General features: G+C 39.6%; 2 long non-coding RNA genes and 2 pseudogenes across 4 annotated transcripts in view; 3 read left to right on the top strand and 1 right to left on the bottom strand.

The window, feature by feature from the left end:
* LOC309867659 (myocyte-specific enhancer factor 2A-like) overlaps positions 1-19,493 on the bottom strand; it is a 682,021-nt pseudogene that overhangs the window by 616,188 nt on the left and 46,340 nt on the right. The window lies entirely within an intron of this gene.
* The window catches only part of LOC309867661, a 743,341-nt gene that overhangs the window by 260,239 nt on the left and 463,609 nt on the right, over positions 1-19,493 (top strand). The window lies entirely within an intron of this gene.
* Positions 1-19,493, top strand: part of LOC309867660 (myocyte-specific enhancer factor 2A-like) — a 396,028-nt pseudogene that overhangs the window by 100,124 nt on the left and 276,411 nt on the right. The gene's annotated exons all lie outside the window — the stretch shown is intronic.
* The window catches only part of LOC309867663, a 239,157-nt gene continuing 220,555 nt past the window's right edge, over positions 892-19,493 (top strand). Inside the window, exon 1 of the long non-coding RNA XR_014313295.1 lies at positions 892-1,736. This is a non-coding gene — a long non-coding RNA (uncharacterized lncRNA). The remainder of the gene's footprint in view (positions 1,737-19,493) is intronic.

The following is a 19,493-nucleotide window of genomic DNA, read 5'->3' on the forward strand; positions in this document are numbered from 1 at the left end:
ACATATGGAGGGGAGCGGATGAAAGGGGGGGTGCAAGGCGCCAGCTTTTGCTTTGTCTTTAGCCAGCCTCCTGATCCCTCATCATCCCCCCCTGAACAATTTTGACCCTTAAATCTTTAAGGTGGTTGAAGGTGGAAGGTCTCATCTTCTGTAACTTCTTCATGCTGAATAGGGGTGTAGAGCTGTCCCTACATGCTCGTGTCAATATTGATCAGGGTAGGAATGTATAGGGGAGTTACGAAAGGTGGAGGCAGCTGAATCCAGTGCTGACAGTGAAGAGGCGTCCTTGCGCGCGACAAGGATCGTCTGTCGTGGTGAAGTCATTGTAGCAATGGAGTCTCGGCACCAAGTAGAGAAACATGGAACAAAGCAACATATTAAGGTTAATAAGGTGATAAGAATGAGAAGCCCGAAAAGGAGATTTGGCCATAGTCCTCCTTCAAACCAGGAACTTAACCATTCACTGAGAGAGAGAGAAGGATCTTGTAGGGCCTTAATTTGGGTATTCATATCTTTTATTAGTCCTGTGACATTTTTGTGATAGTCTGGGATGTACACACAACATTCTGTCTTGATAATTGCGCATGTGCCACCCTGGGCTGCTGTCAGGACATCTAAGGCCATCCTATTTTGTAGGACTGCCTTGCGTATTTATGAGACTTCGGTATTAAGGAGGGAGATGCCATTTAGTGAATCATTGAGTGCCTTTGTAGTATATTTATTAAGGGCTTCTACATGCCACATGACATCCTCTAGTCCCGCAGATGGAACAAAAATGGATGCTAAGTGATCATACCATTTAAAAACAGATCGTGTCCATCTTTGTTTCAAGTTGGGGAGATTAGCTGGAGTTTAATAGTTTTAGTAATGTGCCCATGGATCCAGGCAAATTCTAAAGTACAGCGACCTATCTACCCTGGAGGAAGCCAGGGCCACAGGTTGGTTCCACATATCCAGTGGGTTCCTTTTGGAGCTGGCCATCTGATGCCAGGTCACCTTGCCCAGTCAGTAGCAAACCAGTCAGTAGCCTGGAGTACTATTACTTGGGAACACATTTCTAGTGAGCCATCCTAGACATCGTGTGTTATTTGCCCAAGTACCACTCATATGATTCCTTTGTTCCCAGCATAAAACTGCCTTCTGACTGAGCTGTCCAATCATGGGTGTAAGCCACAGATGTGTATCCCAGATTTGATATATGCCATTCTTAGTATAGCGATGAGGAGGGTTTTGGAACTTAGGCCCATATTGGATTGGGGAGTTATGGCTTGATAGCAATCCCCTTTCCTTCCAAATAGCTCCATGGGCATGTAGTACCAGGAAAGCATATTTGGAGTCAGTATAAATCTTAATTCTTAGGCTTTGGCAATTGCAAAGTGCTAGTGAGCACTATGGCATACCTACCTTATCTTTATTTTTTTTTTCTATGAAAACTATTGTCATCAGAAAACCAACTGTCATTTGTATTTTTAACAGGGGCATCTTAAATCTGGGCAAATAAAGTAAGCAAGATCAATAACCTTTTTTGCTCTATAGAGAAAGAAGTACAGTGGTCAGGTTCAGGCATACAGGTAACTAGGTTTAAAGTTTGACAAGTTTTAAGTATTATTTCTGGCATATCTGTAAGTATGGCCCAATATTTAATTAGTTGGCCACCATTATCCATTGGTGGCCTTTGGCTTCTAAGACAAATCTGGACCTGATGTGAAGTTATTACAGTCAGGGACTGTTCCATAGTGAGCTTTGAGGCTCCTTTTATGAGGGCTGTTCTATGCTTAGCTAAAGCATCTGTTTGCAATTGCACCTCAACAGAGGTGACTTCTAGGATAAATATGACTAAGGAATAAAACCAATAAGAAGACCTTTGAGTGGTCCAGCCTTAAAAATATCCTGATTACAGAGGATCACTGGCAAGTGAGAAAACTTGTCAAGAGATAAGGGGAGTCCCCCATGCATCATCCAATCCACTCATAAAGAAAGTGGGGTCATCCATTATCTCCACAAGTCCATAGTTAATCCTATGGAGTGTGGTATGGTGGATTTTAGGCAATTTCATTATCCCAGCCACACATAAGGTGTTAGTTAAGTTATACAATTGTAGGGGAATCAATCCCATCTTCCAGTTGTTTAATCATGTGCTGTGGGGTCTGCTAATATCCCCACAAAATAAAAAAGCAAGAAGATCATCTAAATGAGCTATTGTGTAACTTCTCTGAAGTTTACCTCAAATTGTTTAGCATAGGTAAACAAACATGTAAAGACAATCAAATCTAGAATTTAACATCCATAAAGGTGTGTTACTAAAACAATTTTTCTCTCTAAAATAACCCTCATTTACAGAGATAGCCAAATCAGGACTAATTCACTTGTGAAACAAGTCCAGCTTTAACAAACTTGGCCCATTATTTACATAATCTCAGCAAGAACAGTTGAGTGTGATCATATAGATCTTTTAGAATCTGCTTTGCTGGAACTTCTTTTTTTTTTTTTTTTTTAGTATATGTGCTGCCGAAGCGAGCACTACTTTGCTGGAACTTCTTATAAGGAATCTCTAGGTTGAACTTTTAGTAGCCTCTCTGGGCCAGAAGCCAAGCCCTGTACTTGCCATCAGGCATGCCTGCAATACCTGTTGATTTGGGCGAGTTCCTTTTCTGAGTCTCCGCACCTACCAAGGAGTGACATTCTTTACTCACCTGGTGAGACTTCTGGGAACTCTGTAAGCAAGGTATCAGGCTAACAGTCCCAAGGGGCTTTATGGCTCCAGGTTTCATAAAGTCAACCTTAGTTCTTTTAAAGCTGTCTGGTCATATCTGAGTCTATGCATGTCTTTCTCAAATATGACATTCCAGCCAAAGCCTTGGTATAATAACCCATGTTTCCAATGGTGTCCTGTTAAAGGAGAACAGATTCTTATTGAACTTATTCAAATGACTGATTGCCATGGAAGAATGAATACTTACTGAGACCTTTTGGTTTCAGAGGGTTCAGATAGAGAGAAAAGCTTGAATGCTTTGAGCACTTTTACATCTCTATATAAGTTACAGATAACTAGGAGGAAGTATCCCTAGTCTGGAAGAGCAAACATTAGAGAGAACCAGCAATGTTTAAAGTAAGATAAAACATTAAGGGACACAACACTATAATCTTTTAGTTCATTTAGTCCCATATTACTAATTCTGGTGAATGCGGCTTTAGTCAGTTTTGGAATTCTTACCCATTTCAGTTTTAGGATTTTCAAGTATATCAAATATCTGTATTTGTCCTGAAAGTCCTTTATAGGAATCTCCTTGAAGATAAAACTCATTTTACAAGAGAATTAAAACAATTATAAATGACAAAAACTCAGAATGGATATGGTTAGAGCTAAAGAGACACAGGAGTTTACAATTTAGCTGCAAGGAAATCAGGTTATTTCTGTGATACATAACATTTCCATAATTACAGTATCAAGCGATGATCTCTCAAAACGTTAAAACTTTAGGAAGTGTGTAGAATCTCTAGAATAGTTATAGTGTTTTCCCAAATGTAATCCAAGGTTTATCATTGGTTCAGTAGTACTTCATGAGCAACTTCACATACCAAGGAAAAGCCTGAGTTAAAGAGATTTACAATTTAAATCTTGTCAACATTTGCTAAAATCTTATGAAGTTTTAAAGCACATGCCTAAATATAATTAGGGATGTTAAACACGTGATAAAACAAAACATAGAAACTGGGTTTTCTGGGCTGGCAAAGAGAAAACCATTTACATTTTCTTAACAGCAGATCAATTGATCTAAGAAAACATTGTCCTTTTGAACAGAGACAATTTCAGTCTTGTACCAATGTACCTTTAAAACCCATTCATTTCAATCTTAGTTCATTCTTGACCATAGCTAAAATTCCTTTTCTGAAGATTTCCCTTCACAAACCTTCTACAACTTTCCTTTGCATTCAGGTTTTGTCCCAAGCCATTTCCTTCCAAACACCATCTCATTTAGGACAAAATTACCTTCCCTTACCTTCAACAAAATGTATTCCCATTCCTTAAATCTTTCTTACATATCTCCTACTTTCCTACATACAGTTTCCCTTTATTTCCATCAGTCTTAGTTACACTAAGCAGGACTTTGTATTCTTAGAAACACCTTTAGTTATTAACCAATTGTGAACTGTTACAACAATTCTTTAGATGACAAATTTATGAAACAGTGCAAATTTATGAAAAGTGCAAAACACGTTTACCAACAGATTTAAATACTCTTAGTTTCTTTGCAGTAAGAAGTCAAAAGCACAAACCTACATCCAATAATTAACGACTTAGCATTTTATCCTGTTTGGTTAAGAGACAGATGCCCACAATTTAATTCTATTTGTCATCCAAGCAAAACTTTAAAATTTTCAGGTTACCAAAGACTTTGAAAGCTACTTCAGCAATTATCCATTAGAACTTTGAGACAGACAATTAACCATCAGTTTAGTCATTTCTTTCCTAACAAATTTTAATAACACAAGCTTATTTGACCTTCAGTAAACTTTGATAGAATAAAGCTTCACATTTACTGCTGTTAACTTCAAAGATGCATCTATCTTAATTAAACCAACAAACTTAACTTAGTTCCAATACTGATTTATGTTCCACCTGGGCCCACAGCAATTTGAATGTTTACCTGAGACATGCGTGGGAAGATCTGGAGTGGGTGTGTTAGGTCCAGGGGGTGCTCTTCTTGCTCCTTGACAGTGAAGAGAGAAGGATCTGTGGTGCATGATCTAGAGGCTAGTCATGCAGGCTGCACGCACCTTGGTGCAGAAACAGAAGGGGAAAACAGGAAGCAAAGTGCTGCCACGAGGCAGAGAATGGATTCCCGGTTTCAGAGCTCATAAGCCCCAACAGAGGAGCAGACGCCATGCTTTCCCACCAGCAATGGGGGAGGGGTTAGGCAGTCCAAGTCAGGCCAGAGAACACAGGGAAACTTCCCCAAAACAAAGAGAGTTTCGGCAGCTGCTTGGGAATATTCCTTATGGTCTCTGTCTCGAGTTAGACCAAACCCAGTTGGCTCCAGTTATAGCCATTAACACGGGAAGTGAGTGAGGGAGAAGCTCCCACATCTATTAAGAGAAACAGAAATAAGGTCAGAGTCCCCTTTGCTAGGGATGGCCCAGCAGCCTGGGTTTACTAGAAGAAGGCTTATTTACGTAATTATCATTGAATATGTCAGGAGAAAGTTTACTAGCTGACTCATTTGGGCAAACACATTCCACAAAAGCCCCTTAGTCTGGGGTCCTGGTGTAGAGCAATGAAGGCCTAGGTATGAGCAGTGAAGGTATCCTAGGTCCATTTGCCCTGTTTCCTGCAGAGGAGATCTTATAGATCCCACTGAGGCCATGCAGTGTTACAGGAGCTCAGTCCTTTCCTAAGTTTTGCAATCCAAATTATTTCCAGTGGGTTAAAAGGCACCCCAAGGTAGAGTCCTTGGGAACTGAAGAAGCCTACCGAGGCCATGCTTCCAGAAAAGTAATGAAGGTCCATTACCAAATCCCCCGACTCCTGGGTGGCATCCCACACAGGGTATGTCAGAGGTTTTAGGTGTCAAAAGCGACCTGAGGCGTCCCTCAAGATACGCTATTGATCACCATCCTGCCTCCTCCAAAAGGCATTCCTGCCGGCATCCCTCCACTTCCCATTGCATCCTAGGCTACAGATGGGTGCCTGGTGAATGGACTAAAATGCTTGTGCCATGCTATTGTTATGTCCTGAAGACTGCATACTGTTTTGCCATATTAACCCATGGAAATACTAGAAAAGTTTGGCAAGGGGAAATTACCCAATTTCATAGCTTTAGGCAGTTTGTAGAAGACACTGACATGAAACAGTAAAGTCTGAAATCCATCATGGTCTATGTGACATTCCAACACATGTGGTCCTTACAGCCAACTTCCCTAGGAAACGGTCCCCGGTTGCGTTTTAATTCAATCGGGCACTGGTTTCGGCCGGCTCCCAGTGGAGGTCTCGCGGCCAGAAGTGGCTAGGCCAGGGATGTGGAGGGGATCACATTAGATCAATCAGGAGGAAACCTCACACGGGAGTCTTAAGATTGGCAGCCATCCTGGTGACTTAGTTGGCTGTCCCGTGCCCAAGAGAGACAACTTTCTATAAGAACAGGAATAGAGTGAGGCCATCAAGTTTCTGGGTCTTATTGCCATTCCAGCCAGGATACTAGCTTACAGCCAAAAGGCAGACGCTCTCCTCCCCATAGGGTAGCCATGGGCTAGAGGATTACAGCCTGAGCAATTGACATGCAAGTGTTCCAATAAGATCATAGTCCTTGAAAAAGCCCTGGAATGAGAGTAAAGGAAAAGGAGAGAAAGTACTCACCAATTTTGCACTGAAGCTCAGAGTCCAAATGTAAAGACTCCCAAATCTCCTGGCTGGCTCGCCAAAAATGATGAAGTCCCAGAACCTAAGTCAGGTTCAGTGGGGTGAGGAGGTTCGGAGCCGACGACTAAAGAAAGAATTCTTAAGACGTCGTTGGTGCAAAATGGTGGTTTATTAGAGCACGGGGACAGGACCCGTGGGCAGGAAGAGCTGCTGCCCCGGGTTGTGAGGAGTGGTTGGTTATATACACAGGAGTTGGGTAGGTGAGGACAAAGGGGTGTTCAGAAGGGCTATTGGGGCAAAGAATACTATCAGAATATTGAAGGCTTAGTTACTATCAAGTAAAGACAATTGAGAGTCTCCTGGTGGAATGTTACATTCCTGCTATCAAGCATCCCTGTTAATGAGATTTAGGTTTAGAAGAAATTTAACTTTATTTACTTTTCCTTCTACTTCCACCTCCTTCGGTTTTTTATGGAGGGGAGGGTGACATTAGGCTTGAGGAACTGAGTTCTGTGTCTTTGGAAATTGGGCTATTGATAAGGTAACTTCTTTGTTGTAATCTCAAGGACATTTGCAAACCAAGGGAGACTCCTGTCTTGCAGGATTGTGATCTCAGCAAGTTAACTATTTATCATTTTATGGCAGTCAGGGGTGCCTGAGGAATGCTACACATATGGAGGGGAGCGGATGAAAGGGGGGGTGCAAGGCGCCAGCTTTTGCTTTGTCCTCAGCCAGCCTCCTGATCCCTCATCACCAACATTTGGACTCAGGGCTCTGGCCCTCCTGGAAAGCGCTGTTTCTAGTCCCACTGCCTTACCTCTCCTCCATACCTCTGAAATATAGGATACCTTCTTAAGTGATTTTAAAACTATGAAGCCCAAAGGAAATGTCAGGGAAAGAGTCCTTATCTAGTTGTCAAAATGACAAAGAGTTGGACAAGATAGGAGCAAAGTGTGGCAAGGAGATTTTCTTTTGTTTTTTCCTTCTTTTACAGTTGGGAGAAGGTGGGAAAAAAAGGTGGTTTTCTACCATTATTCACTTCCAAAATATAGGTCAGATGTGCATGATCAGTACCAGAAAAGAATCAAAGAGAAATATGGTCCTTTCAAAGGAAAGATAAATAGGAAGGCCATAACACTAAACGTTCCCTCGCATAGACTTTAACTTTCTCCAAACAAGACAAATGCAGTTTTCCAATGAATATCCAAGTTGTGGTAGGCAGTCTCACCTGTTACACGAGATAATTAGAATGTCAGAGATGCTCTGGGCAGAAAGGACATGTCACCCTGGAGGGCCTTCCCATCACAGAACATTCTCTCCATAGTACCCTGGACAAGTGACCATGCCATTGTTGAACAAAATTTCTTTGATAGATGTTCTCTACTAAATTAAGCCAAAATGTCCCTCCCTGTAATTTTTGTCCTCATTCTGAATTTGTTCCTATGGGAGAAGCATATTAGAGGTGTAATTCCTCTTTACTTTGACAGTTCTTTAAGGATTTAAAAACCACAAGGGTATTATCTACCCCTGGCCTTCTCTTGTAAAAATTAGAACCGGATCCCCTAAGATTATGTTTCATTTGCCAGTGAGTATAATTTTTTTTCAAAGACCAGTTAAATGATAAGAATTAACCTTTATCTTTGGATTATAAAATTTGTAAATATTCAGTGCAAAAATAAACTTAAAATCCACATAAACATGAAGATGTAATAAAAATCATCAATAAATCTATTACTCTAAAAAAGCTACTATTTTGTTACATAGTTCTTTGAACAAGTTTCTATGCATATTTGTAAGTAGAACCTGCATATTTTTAAATGGGTCCATATCATACATGTTTGTCTCAAACCTTAAAACTTCACTTATTACATAATGGATATTTTTTCTTATCAAAAGTGGTACATTGGATAGACTTCAGTTCTGGAGAAAGATGACATAAGACTCAATTTTCTTGTTCTTGGTTCAACTTATTACCCTGGAAATTATTCAGCAGACAAGGATAAAAGGACTTTGAAAGCTGGAAGCAAGAAGGTAGACTGGCTTGCCATCCTAAGAATGAGGAACAAAAATGTGATGAGTTCACTGAGTTATAGTCTTGTCTCCCCAATACCCCTGTGTAGGCTCTGGAGAGACCACAACCCAGAACCACACACACAAAGAGAAAAACAAACAAATAAGCAAAGCCTGTGTTGTCTGGTGAAGGGACTGGTAAAGAGAAGTCCTTCTCTATCTCTCTCTAAACCAGCAAGTGGTCTGACCCATGTGAACCAGAGCAGTGAATCCCAGGCAATCCCAGTTCCCACCCACAACCAGGCATTGGTGAGCAGATGACAGCAACATCAGCATGGAAATCTCTGTCTCCCTGATCTCCACCCAGTGGCATAGGCCACTCAGGTCAAATGGTTTCTGACCTGACCCCCCCCCCCACACACACACACACAGAAGGTAGCACAGTGACTCAGGTAATTCAGGTAAATGCCTTTCCCCCATGCATATGTCACCAGCTGGAATTGAGTTAGAATTCCCATCAGTGCCAGGAAAAGAAGGAGGAGGAAGAGGGAGGGGGAGGAGGAATGAAAGGAGGGGGAAGGGAGAAGAGGAACAGGGGAGACATAAGAGGAGAAGGAGACAACATTGCAAGGGTTCTGAACACTAAAAAGTGTCATTGGAAATAAAGCTTATAAAAATAGGCTAGAACTTAGAATAATAAACCTGAACAAAGCCACTGCTGGCTAAAATAGAATATTTAAATAGGATTAAGCATCTCCTAACATAATAACCAAAGTGTCCAGAATAAAATAAAGCATTACTTGTGCAAGAAACCAAGAAAATGACTATGTGATTGAAAAAAGACAATCAAATGATATCAACATTGAGATGAATCAGGTGTTAGGATTACCTAAGGATTTTAAAGCAGCTGTCATAAAAATGTTCTAACAATCAATTATAAATTCTCCTGGGGAAAACAAAAAGGAAAAGATAGCCAAACCCAGCAAAGACATGAAAGTCATAAAAAGGAATTAAATTGGGAAAATGTAACTAAAAAAATAAAATCACCAAAATTTAAAGTGATCTGGATGGACTTAAGAGTAGAGTGAAGATAACAGAGGATAGAATCAGTGAGCTTGCAAACAGATCAATAGAATGTTCTCAATCTGAACAGAGGGAAAAAAATAGACCAAAAAAAAAAAAAAATGAACAGAGTCTCAGGATCTCTGGGACAATAACAAAGAAAAAAAAAAGCAAATATTTGTATCATTGGAGTTCCAGGAGGAGAAGTGTGGGATTTAAAAAAATTATGACTTCAAGGGTCATCTGGGTGGCTCAGTGGGTTAAGCCTCTGCCTTTGGCTCAAGTCATGATCTCAGGGTCCTGGGATTGAGCCCTGCATCCAGCTCTCTGCTCAGCAGGGAGTCTGCTTCCCCCACTCCCCGCCTGCCTGTCTGCCTACTTGTGATCTCTCTCTCTGTCAAGTAAATAAATAAAATCTTTAAAAAAAGAAATCATGACTTCAAATGTTTCAAAATTGCTAAAAGGCATAAATGTACAGATTCAAGAAGCTAAATGAACTTCACATAGAGTAGGTTTATATGAATAAATTCACGTGGAGACACAACATAATTAAATTTCTTAAAACTAAAGACAAAGAAAAAATCTTAAAAATAACCAGACAGAAGAGACACATTATGCATAATGGAACACCAATTCAAATGACAGTGGATTTGTCCCCTGAAACCATGGAAGCCAGATGATGTGGCACCACAATCTTGCAGATGTGGAAAGAAAAGAATGGTCAACCCCAAATTCTATACCTGGCAACACTATCCCTCAGGAATGAAGGGGGAAGACAGACATTCTCAGATGAAGGAAAACAAAGAGAATCTGTTGGTGGTCCATCTACCCTTCAAGAATGGCCATTAGAAGCTCTCCAACAGAAAGTTAACAATAACATAAGCAGTCTGGACCCACCATAAATAAAAGAGGGATAACAGAATGGGTGAAAATAAAAGTAAACCTAAAAGGTTATCCTCATCTCATGGATTCTCTTAATTTTATTTTTATATTATTTACATTATAACAAGATAGTACATATGCTCAATGCATGTAGAGAAAATACTTAAGACAATTTTATTTTAAAAGTAGGGAAGTAAAGGGATCTAAGTGGAATATATGATATATATATATATATATATATATATATATATATATATATATGTACTAGGTATATTCTAGGTACTAGAATAGGTACTATTATAGAATAGAATACTACTATAGAATAGAATATTCTAGGTACTAGGTATATTCTAGGTACTAGGTATATACCTAGTACCTAGAATAATTAGTAAGAACAGTATGGAAAGTGATATATTCACAAATATTGTGAACAGTATGGAAAGTGATATGTTCACAAATATTATAGGTAAGTCAAATCTAAATATTTTTAAGTAGCCCACATGAAAGCATGAAAGAAATACAGAGGCACAGGGATGCCTGGGTCGCTCAATCAGTTAAGTGTCTGACTCTTGATTTCAGCTCTGGTCGTGATCTCATGGGTGGTGGAATTGAGCTACCCATCAGACTACACAGTCAGCCCAGAGTCGGCTTGAGATTCTCTCTCTCTCTCTCTCCCCATCTCCCCACTTGCATGCTTGTCCTTTCCCTAAAATAAATAAATAAATCTTTAAAAAAAATACAGAGGAACAGAAAGCCAAAGGAACAAAAAGAATACAAATAATAACATGGCAGATATGAGCCCTAACATATCTATATTTACTATAAATGGGGGGAAGCTGTCCCGATTTCCCAACTGGATAAAGTGTATTCTGATTAGTTTCATGGTGATACTGGGCAAAAACTGTATAATTACATAAGTGCATGTCAGGTCAACTCAGTGGAGAAAAAGACCAGGGAATTTGTTGGTGTGGAATGACATAACCCATTTTGTGAAAACCTACAGACAAGTAAGAGTCAAGTTAATAAATACTAATAACTATATTTTGGTTATTTAAAAATACATAGTAGTAATTAGCTAGCTATAAAACTCACTAATTCCGAAGTGCTTTACATATTTACCTAATATCTAGATAGGTAAATTAGTAACTAGTGTATAAAAGATTTTTAACAAAAATTTTCACATTTACTCTTTTGAGCCTCACATCAAAACTATAAGTTAGATGTTTATAATCCTCAACTGAAATGTAAAGAAACCTCTAAGTTCAGGCTGCTTGCAAGTTACAGTCCTGAGACCCCAACCAACATCTTCTAACCCAATATACCGTCATTATTCTACCTTATCATGTCTTTATCCCAGAGCCTTCAGGGAATGCAGTAACTCTCAGTATTTCTTGCAAGACTGAAAAGACATGAGATATCCCGGCATATAGAGTTTATGGCATTATAAACAATAACCCCACAGGCGTGATTAAACCACAGCTGGGGAATTAAACCTTCTAGATTTGGAGAAGGACTTTCTGAATATCCTAAGTTCAGTGGAGGGGCTTTCACTGGCTCTTCAAAGGGACTTTTTTCCACTTCTGAGTATTTATCTGAAACAAATGAAAACGCCAATTCAAAAAGATATATTCACTCCTATGTTCATTGCATTATTACTTACAAAAGCCAAGATATTCGAGCAACCCTAGTGTCCATCAACAGATGAAAGGATAAAGAAGATAGGGTATATATACACAGGGGAATATTGATCAGCCATGAAAAAGAACAGATCTTGCCATTTGCAACAAAATGCACAGACCTTCAAGGCATGATGCTAAGTGAGCTAAGTTAGACAGCGAAAGACAAATATCATAGTATTTCAATTATATGGGGAATCTAAAAATCAAAACAAACTGTTGGCACCAAAGTGGGGAAGGGTTGGGGGCAGGAGGGATGGGCCAGTAAATTAGATGAAGGGAATTAAGAGGTACAAACTTCAAGTGATAAAGTAAGTCATGAGAACATCATGTAGAGCAGAGGGAATAAAGTCAATAATATCGTAGTAACCTTGGATGGTGACAGATGGTGACTAGATTTATCATGAGGATCATTCCATGATGTATGCAAATATTGAATCACTAGGATGCATACCTGAAACTAATAAGATATTGTATGTCAGGTACACTTCACTAAAACAATTTTGAAAATTTAACACACGTGTTGAACGTCTGTGTGCTAGGATCTGTGCAGGACATTGTGTGGAAAGACAGAAGAACGGAAAAGATGAATAAATGCCTAGGTCACGGTAATTGTATCAGTCATGAGATTCAGTCAGAGAAGTAGAACCGCTCTGTGTGCTGTAAGGTAAGGATTGGGTACAGGACTTTGACCTTCACAACTGGGGGAGTTGCTGAGGGAAATGAAGATGCAGTAGGGGAGCTGGAAAGTCCAAGGAAAGGTCACCCACCAACCTGTCTGACATACTAGTGTGGGTGGACAAGTCAGAACAGGAATAGGTATTCAGGGGCCAGCAAAGGGGGAGCTTCTGGAGAAGGTCTGGGCAGCCATGACCTCTGCAGACCCACCACTAAGTGTCTGTTGGGAAGACTAACACAGCCAGTGAGCAGCAGCAGCAGTCAGGAGATGAGCTGGAGGCAGAGCAATAGGGAGCAAAGATGGGACCAGTAGATCATCCTGGCCCCCTCAGCAACATTCCAATAGCTCTATGTAACCAGGGGAAGACATTCAGAGAATACGAGCAGCTGCTTTCCTTCCACCTTCCAATACATTACAAGTTCCTCTTTGGGCCAACTTGAATTTGGAACAAAACAGCAAAGGAGATTCTGGTTGGTCCCAGAGTGACTATATTAACAATAAAAATCCAGTACAACCAGTTAGACCAAGGGTGTGTTAGAGCAGGGGTGCAAAGAACATATAATAGGAGGAGGGAGAGGGGAGAGAGACAGGGGCTCAGGAGCCAGGTTTGGGGAAACTCTCGGACTCCACATTTCTTGTCTCCTGTCTTTATTAAAATACTTTGCTTGGGTGCCTGGGTGGCTCAGTGGGTTAAAGCCTCTGCCTTTGGCTCGGGTCATGATCCTGGGGTCCTGGGATCGAGCCCCGCATCAGGCTCTCTGCTCAGCGGGAAGCCTGCTTCCTCCTCTCTCTCTCTCTGCCTGCCTCTCTGCCTACTTGTGATCTCTGTCTGTCAAGTAAATAAATAAAATCTTTTAAAAAACAAATAAATTAATTAAAATTAAAAAAATACTTTGCTCTAGTGAGAATGATGTTAGAACTTTGTTACAGCACTTACTGTGTTATGTTGGGTGACTTAACCTCAACTTAAATACATTACAAGTTCCTCTTTGGGTCGACTTAAAATACACCTCAAGGCATCACAAAAATCATGAGCAATTGTAAGCAGAGGCTCATGGAACACAACAGCTACTCGATAAACACCACCTTCTCCCCCACTTTTTTCTGCTTCAGAGGCTGACAGTCAATCTTTGGCCATGGGTCAACTCTGGTCTCCACCAATGACTCTGGTGGATACATAGAATCTTGTTGAAGGCTCTAATAATTCTGAAATACACCATGCCCTCTGAATTTCCTTTTTATTTTTAAAATTTTTAAAAAAATTTTGTGTTTATTTGAGAGAGAGAGAGAGCAGGGGTAGAGCAGAGGGAGAGGATCTCCAGCAGACCCTGTACTGACTGTGAACCCTGATGTGGAGCTTTATTTCAGGGTCATGAGATCATGACCCGAGCTGAAGCTAAGAGTTGGAGGCTTAACCTACTGAGTCACCCAGGCGCCCCTCTGAATTTCCTTTTTAAATAATGGAAACTATGTTTTAAAACATTCCAAGCTTCCATTTCTAAAATAATATCTAAAATATCTAAGCCCTTAGAGGGTGCCAAGATCTGTAGAATACGTACGATTATAAAATGCAAGACCTTAAATATTCCATTCCAGGTATCTTTGTCAAGCAATGATTTCCCCCAGTTCTTTCCATGTGACCCCTTTGTTCATCAGCGAAGTTTTCATTTTTGCACTGAGTCTTCGGGAACTCCCCTCCACCTAGTCTTGAGCTATTCAAGATGTCTGGCAAAGAGATTTCCAAGTGTAGGTGTACGTAATTAGGATCAGGTGGGCTGTCCTCTTTACTCACCCCTCTTTCCATCTGTTTTGTTCCTTGCTTGTCATCTATCATACCAGATAATTGATTCCAGATTGAACCAGTTTTCTTCTGCATCTCCCCAACCCTAGGCTGAAATTGAGAAACTAGCTCTCACTGACTGCCTTTTTTTTCCTCTCTTTTTCTTGCTCTCTCTCTCTCTAAATATCCCATTTTATATCGTGACCATCATACCCCTTTGGGATAAATCGACTGTAATCAAAAATGGGATTTTTTAAAAATGGCAATGGGGAACTTGGGACCAGGAGAGCTCATGATGGGAAATATTAGCACATATGCAACAGACCAGTTGGAGAATATTGTCTAGTACCACTCAGCCAAGTTGAAGGAAATTGAAGGGATTCCAACTGGAATTCCAGGTTTCTCCTGGAATCCATAAAAATTCAAAATGACATTTTATGCATGAGCAGAGTAATCCACAAGTCAGAGAAAAGATGGATTTGCAAGTGCAGCTTTTTTGTGTGTGGCTGCAGAGTTAATGCTCTCAGAACAATTGTGCAACTCTGGGTTTGTTGTGGTGGAAAAAATAAAATGCACAAAGCACTTGGAAGAAGGGGATGAGCCAGGGGAGCTTCTCAAAACCCTTACCCCACATTTGACATTAAAAATGGAGCACATACTACCGCCCTGGTGCAGCAAAGGTTTCGGAGAATTACATGAAGCCATGAATCTAAGAATATTTTAAATAATAAGACACTCCAGAACTCTAAGGCATTTTTAGCAGCACAAGATTTAAATTATTTACTTATTATTTAAATTATTATTCGATCACTCGTCCTTACTGTCTTTGGAAATGTCAGCATCAAGTAGCATTTATGTAAACATTGCCTTTTGCATCTTTCCGTTATTAAGCTAAAGTCAGGTCGCATATAAGTCTCATTCCTTCTTTCTAAGATAATACAATCTAAACTGAATCCAGTACTGTAGACAAACATATAATTAGGACCGATAACTGCACAAAGAAGTATGGTTGCACAACTAATGAAGTATTTTCAGATGTGTTTCCATTTGAATACTATGTTCCGAATGAAAGCAACCTGCCCAGTGCCTGTCCTCCTCCCTGCCTGCTCCACCTCACCCCCATCCAACCCTCAGCCCGAAACTTGCATGAGGAAATATCATACAGTTGAGTCGGCAATAAGCAACTGAGCTTCCGGGTCATGCTATATTGTGCTAACATTTTTTTAAGCTGCTACTCGGCTAAGGAAAAGGTGAAGATAAGCAAAGTAGAACAAATCTAGGTTTCCACTGAGATTTTATTGGCCTAAATCAGCCAATGCACTATTTCTTATGACTGCTCCTATTATGGCCCTGCACATTTTATAGTTCCTTTGCGAAATATGCGAACAGGTGTATAAGTGCCCTATTGCCTCCAAACTGTGGGCCAATTGCCCATGTTCTGCCTTTTTTTCTAAACTGGGTTTGGCTGGTCTCATCACTGAAGGGCAGTCATTTCTAGAAGCCCCTTGAAAGTCCTCACTGCTGAGGAAAAAGGGGTTCCATATACAGAGTCCAATAGTTCAGTTGGATAAGGAAGCATTTTGTGCTCTGCCCTCTCCATCAGTGTTGTATTAAAAAAAAAATCAAATCATAGCATGACAGCTTTTGCCTTGATAGTCTCTGCTTGTTTTAAGGTTTAAGGTATTTCAGCAGCATGCAAATCATATTTGACTTAAGTCTTGGAATGCTACCTGTGTCATGTCTTCCTATTCTCCACTCTAAACTGTGGCCCGATTAAACCTGGAATTCATTGGTATGACTTGAATCCCCATGGATTTGCTTATGTCTAGGACACTCCCCCTGTACTTGATCACATGGAGATTATCTACCCAACTTTTAAGTCTCTGGACCAGATAGTATGCCTGGGCCCTCAAAAGGATTGGAAAAAGTGTTTGCATTGTGTATTTGGTACCGTCTTATCTCATAACCCTACTTACATTTTATCATCATCTGGTTGTTTCTTCACTAATCTGTCCAATTTACTAGACTAGGCATTCCCAAGACTTTTGTTATTAATTTGATTTTGCTTAATCCTGCTCTTTGCTAGCACATAGTAGATACTTGCTACATATTTATTAAAGGACTGATTTAATGGATGGACAGATAGAGAGATGGATGGTATCAAGCCAGAATATCTATTCCCAAGCCGGTCATCACCTGCCTTTCATAACAAAGTGATGTTGTGATGTGCTGTGGGAAATGGGACTAAAATGATCCATTCTCCCACTTTCTCCAGCCATCATGGAGCCGTGGACACTTTAGTGAAGAGGCATGAAAATTTGAGAATTTTTGAAATAAAAATCTAAATAAACACCAATCAGTGATCTCCTCAACAGGAGAAAAGTTGCTTCCATTGTTTTACTGCATAAGAATCAACAACCACCACTGACAGTTTAAAATTCAAAATATGTTGTACACATATGTTAATGATATTTTGATTTCCTACCTCTGCCCATATATGCTTGTGTGATGAAGATAGAAAGTGACTTCCCTTATCATTGATCTTCTTCCTTGAAGAAGCATGCCAGAGAGCTTGGTACAACTCCCCTTACTCTCTCAGTGACAGATGGACAAATATTTCAAGGTACAATTATGTTAACTTGTAGAAGAAATCAAATATTCCCCCATCATCCAAAGGATGATTTCATTCCAGTTAATATTTTGGCATAGCTAAACCAATGAGAATCTTTATTTTGAAAAGTGGAGTTAAAGAATGTTAAGGCTGGAAGTTACATCCACGGTGTAGTACAGTTTTTAAGAGTGGTCAATTCATGATCTAACTTCTGTAGGTAATCTGAGATCTTTCAGTGCTTGTGTTCTCTTCTAAAGAACTAGAAATAATAATGATAATGAGCTCCTAGGGTGATTTTGGAATTGAATGAGATGATGCATGTATAAACCTAGAGCATTTTAGTCATTCCTGGCACGTAGCAAGCATTGACTTAATTCTAGTAGTTAAGAAAAGGAGGAGGCAGTATTATATCTTCATTATAAAGGCAGGAATATGAGGTCAGAAGAAATAAAGTGAAATTACTCAAGTTTACAGTGGAATTTATCTTAAATTTCCCATGGTTATCTCTATCATAGGCAGTGATTATTCATGAAACTGCAGATTTTTAAAGCAAAACAAATAACAACAAAGAACTATGGTCGTTGTATTAAAACAGAGCTGAATGAATTTGAAGCCTATTTTAGGACCTATCAGAATCAGCATGGCTGCAAAGACCCAACTAAACATGAAAGAGAATATCACACAGAAAAAGCAATATTAGAAAGCCTTTCCAAATGCCCAGTATACACTTTATAATAGTTCTTCTATCTAATTGGAGGAGGTAAGAAAAAAAGAGGCAAATATGAAATTTCAGAGGACAGGTTTGTACACACACCCTTAAATGGGGTTATTGTCATGTTCTGATGTTCTGTTTGCCTCTGACCTCAACTCAGCTACTAATACATTCTCTGGCCTCTTGACAAAAACTTAGTGCAAGAATCTAGACTGTTTCAGTCCAGAGTCCTCCACAGGTCAGCAAAATTGGATCCTTAATAGTTTTCTTATAAGCTTTCCCACACTCTCCGTCTTGGCTCAAACTTCAATCTAGTATCATTTATCATAAGTTCTTGCCCCCAGAAGGAGAGATGTCAGCATTTGGGAGCCTTCCTGAAGAAGGAATGATGGAGGAAACCCAAAAGCAGAATCAGGGGACTACCAGATGGATACAGATGGCAGCAAATCAGGGTTGAGACTGAGAGGAGTTTAGGATGGGAGCACCACAGGGCTTGAATGGAAAGCTAGCCAGAAGAAATGAATTCAGTGATGGTCTTGAGGAAGAAATCATATGATCAGGACTATGCTTTAGAAACACAACTCTGGTCCCATTGTGGGAGAGGGGGGCAAAGGGAGAAATGAAAATCAATAGGGTAAGTATTTTGAAACAGCATTGTATATCACCTGCATTCTCAGGGAGTCTTGTTAATAGATTTTTTAATATAGCATATGTTTTTTTATTATTATTCCATTTATTTAAACTAACAAAAGACACACACACACACACACACACACACACCCCCCTTAAGAACAGTTCACCTATTTCCCCCACCCTCCGACTCCCACTTCAAGTAACCGCCAATCTGTTCCCTCTATTTATGAGCTTGGTTTGGATGTATGGATGGATGGATGGAAGGAAGGAAGGAAGGAAGGAAGGAAGAATGGATTCCACAGATAAGAGAGATCATGTCTTCCTCTATCTGAATTAGTTACCTTAGCATTAAGCCCTCAAGGTCCATCCATGTTGTTGCAAAAGGCAAGATTTCATTTTCTTTAATGATTGAACAACATTTGGATATATATATTTATAGATATAGATTAAATTTTTATATTTATGTATATAAAAGTTACTTCATCCATCCACCCATCAATGGACATTCACGTTGTTTTTGTATCTTGGCTATTGTAAATAATGCTGCATCAAACATAGCAGTGTTCTTTCTTTGGAAAAATGTCTATTCAGATCTGCTTCCCATTTTTAATTGAATTTTGGGTGATATTCTTTTCTTTGCTATTAAGTTGAATGAGTTCTTAATATATTTTGGAAATTAGCCCCTTATCAGATGTGTGATTTACAAACATTTTCTCCCACAAAGGAGGTTGTCTTTTCATTTTATTGATGGCTTCCTTAGGAACTTCTTAGTTTGATGTGGTCCCACTTGTTTATTTTTGACTTTTTTGCTTTTGTGTTGGTGACAGATTCAAAATATTGCCAAGACCTATGTTTACTGATTATGTTTTTTCCTTCTAGGAATTTTATGGTTTCGGGTCCTGTATTAAAGCCTGTAATGCATTTTCAGTTAATTTTTGTGTACGATGTAAGATAGTGATCCAGTTTCATTCTTTTGCATGTGGCCATCCAGTTTTCCCAACAATATTTGTTGAAGAGACTATTTCCCCCATTGTATATTCTTGGCTTCTTGTCATAAGTTAATTGACCATATATGAATGGCTTTATTTCT

The sequence above is a fragment of the Mustela nivalis genome (assembly GCF_964662115.1).
Source record: "Mustela nivalis genome assembly, chromosome: 6".
NCBI classification, from domain to species: Eukaryota; Metazoa; Chordata; class Mammalia; order Carnivora; family Mustelidae; genus Mustela; species Mustela nivalis.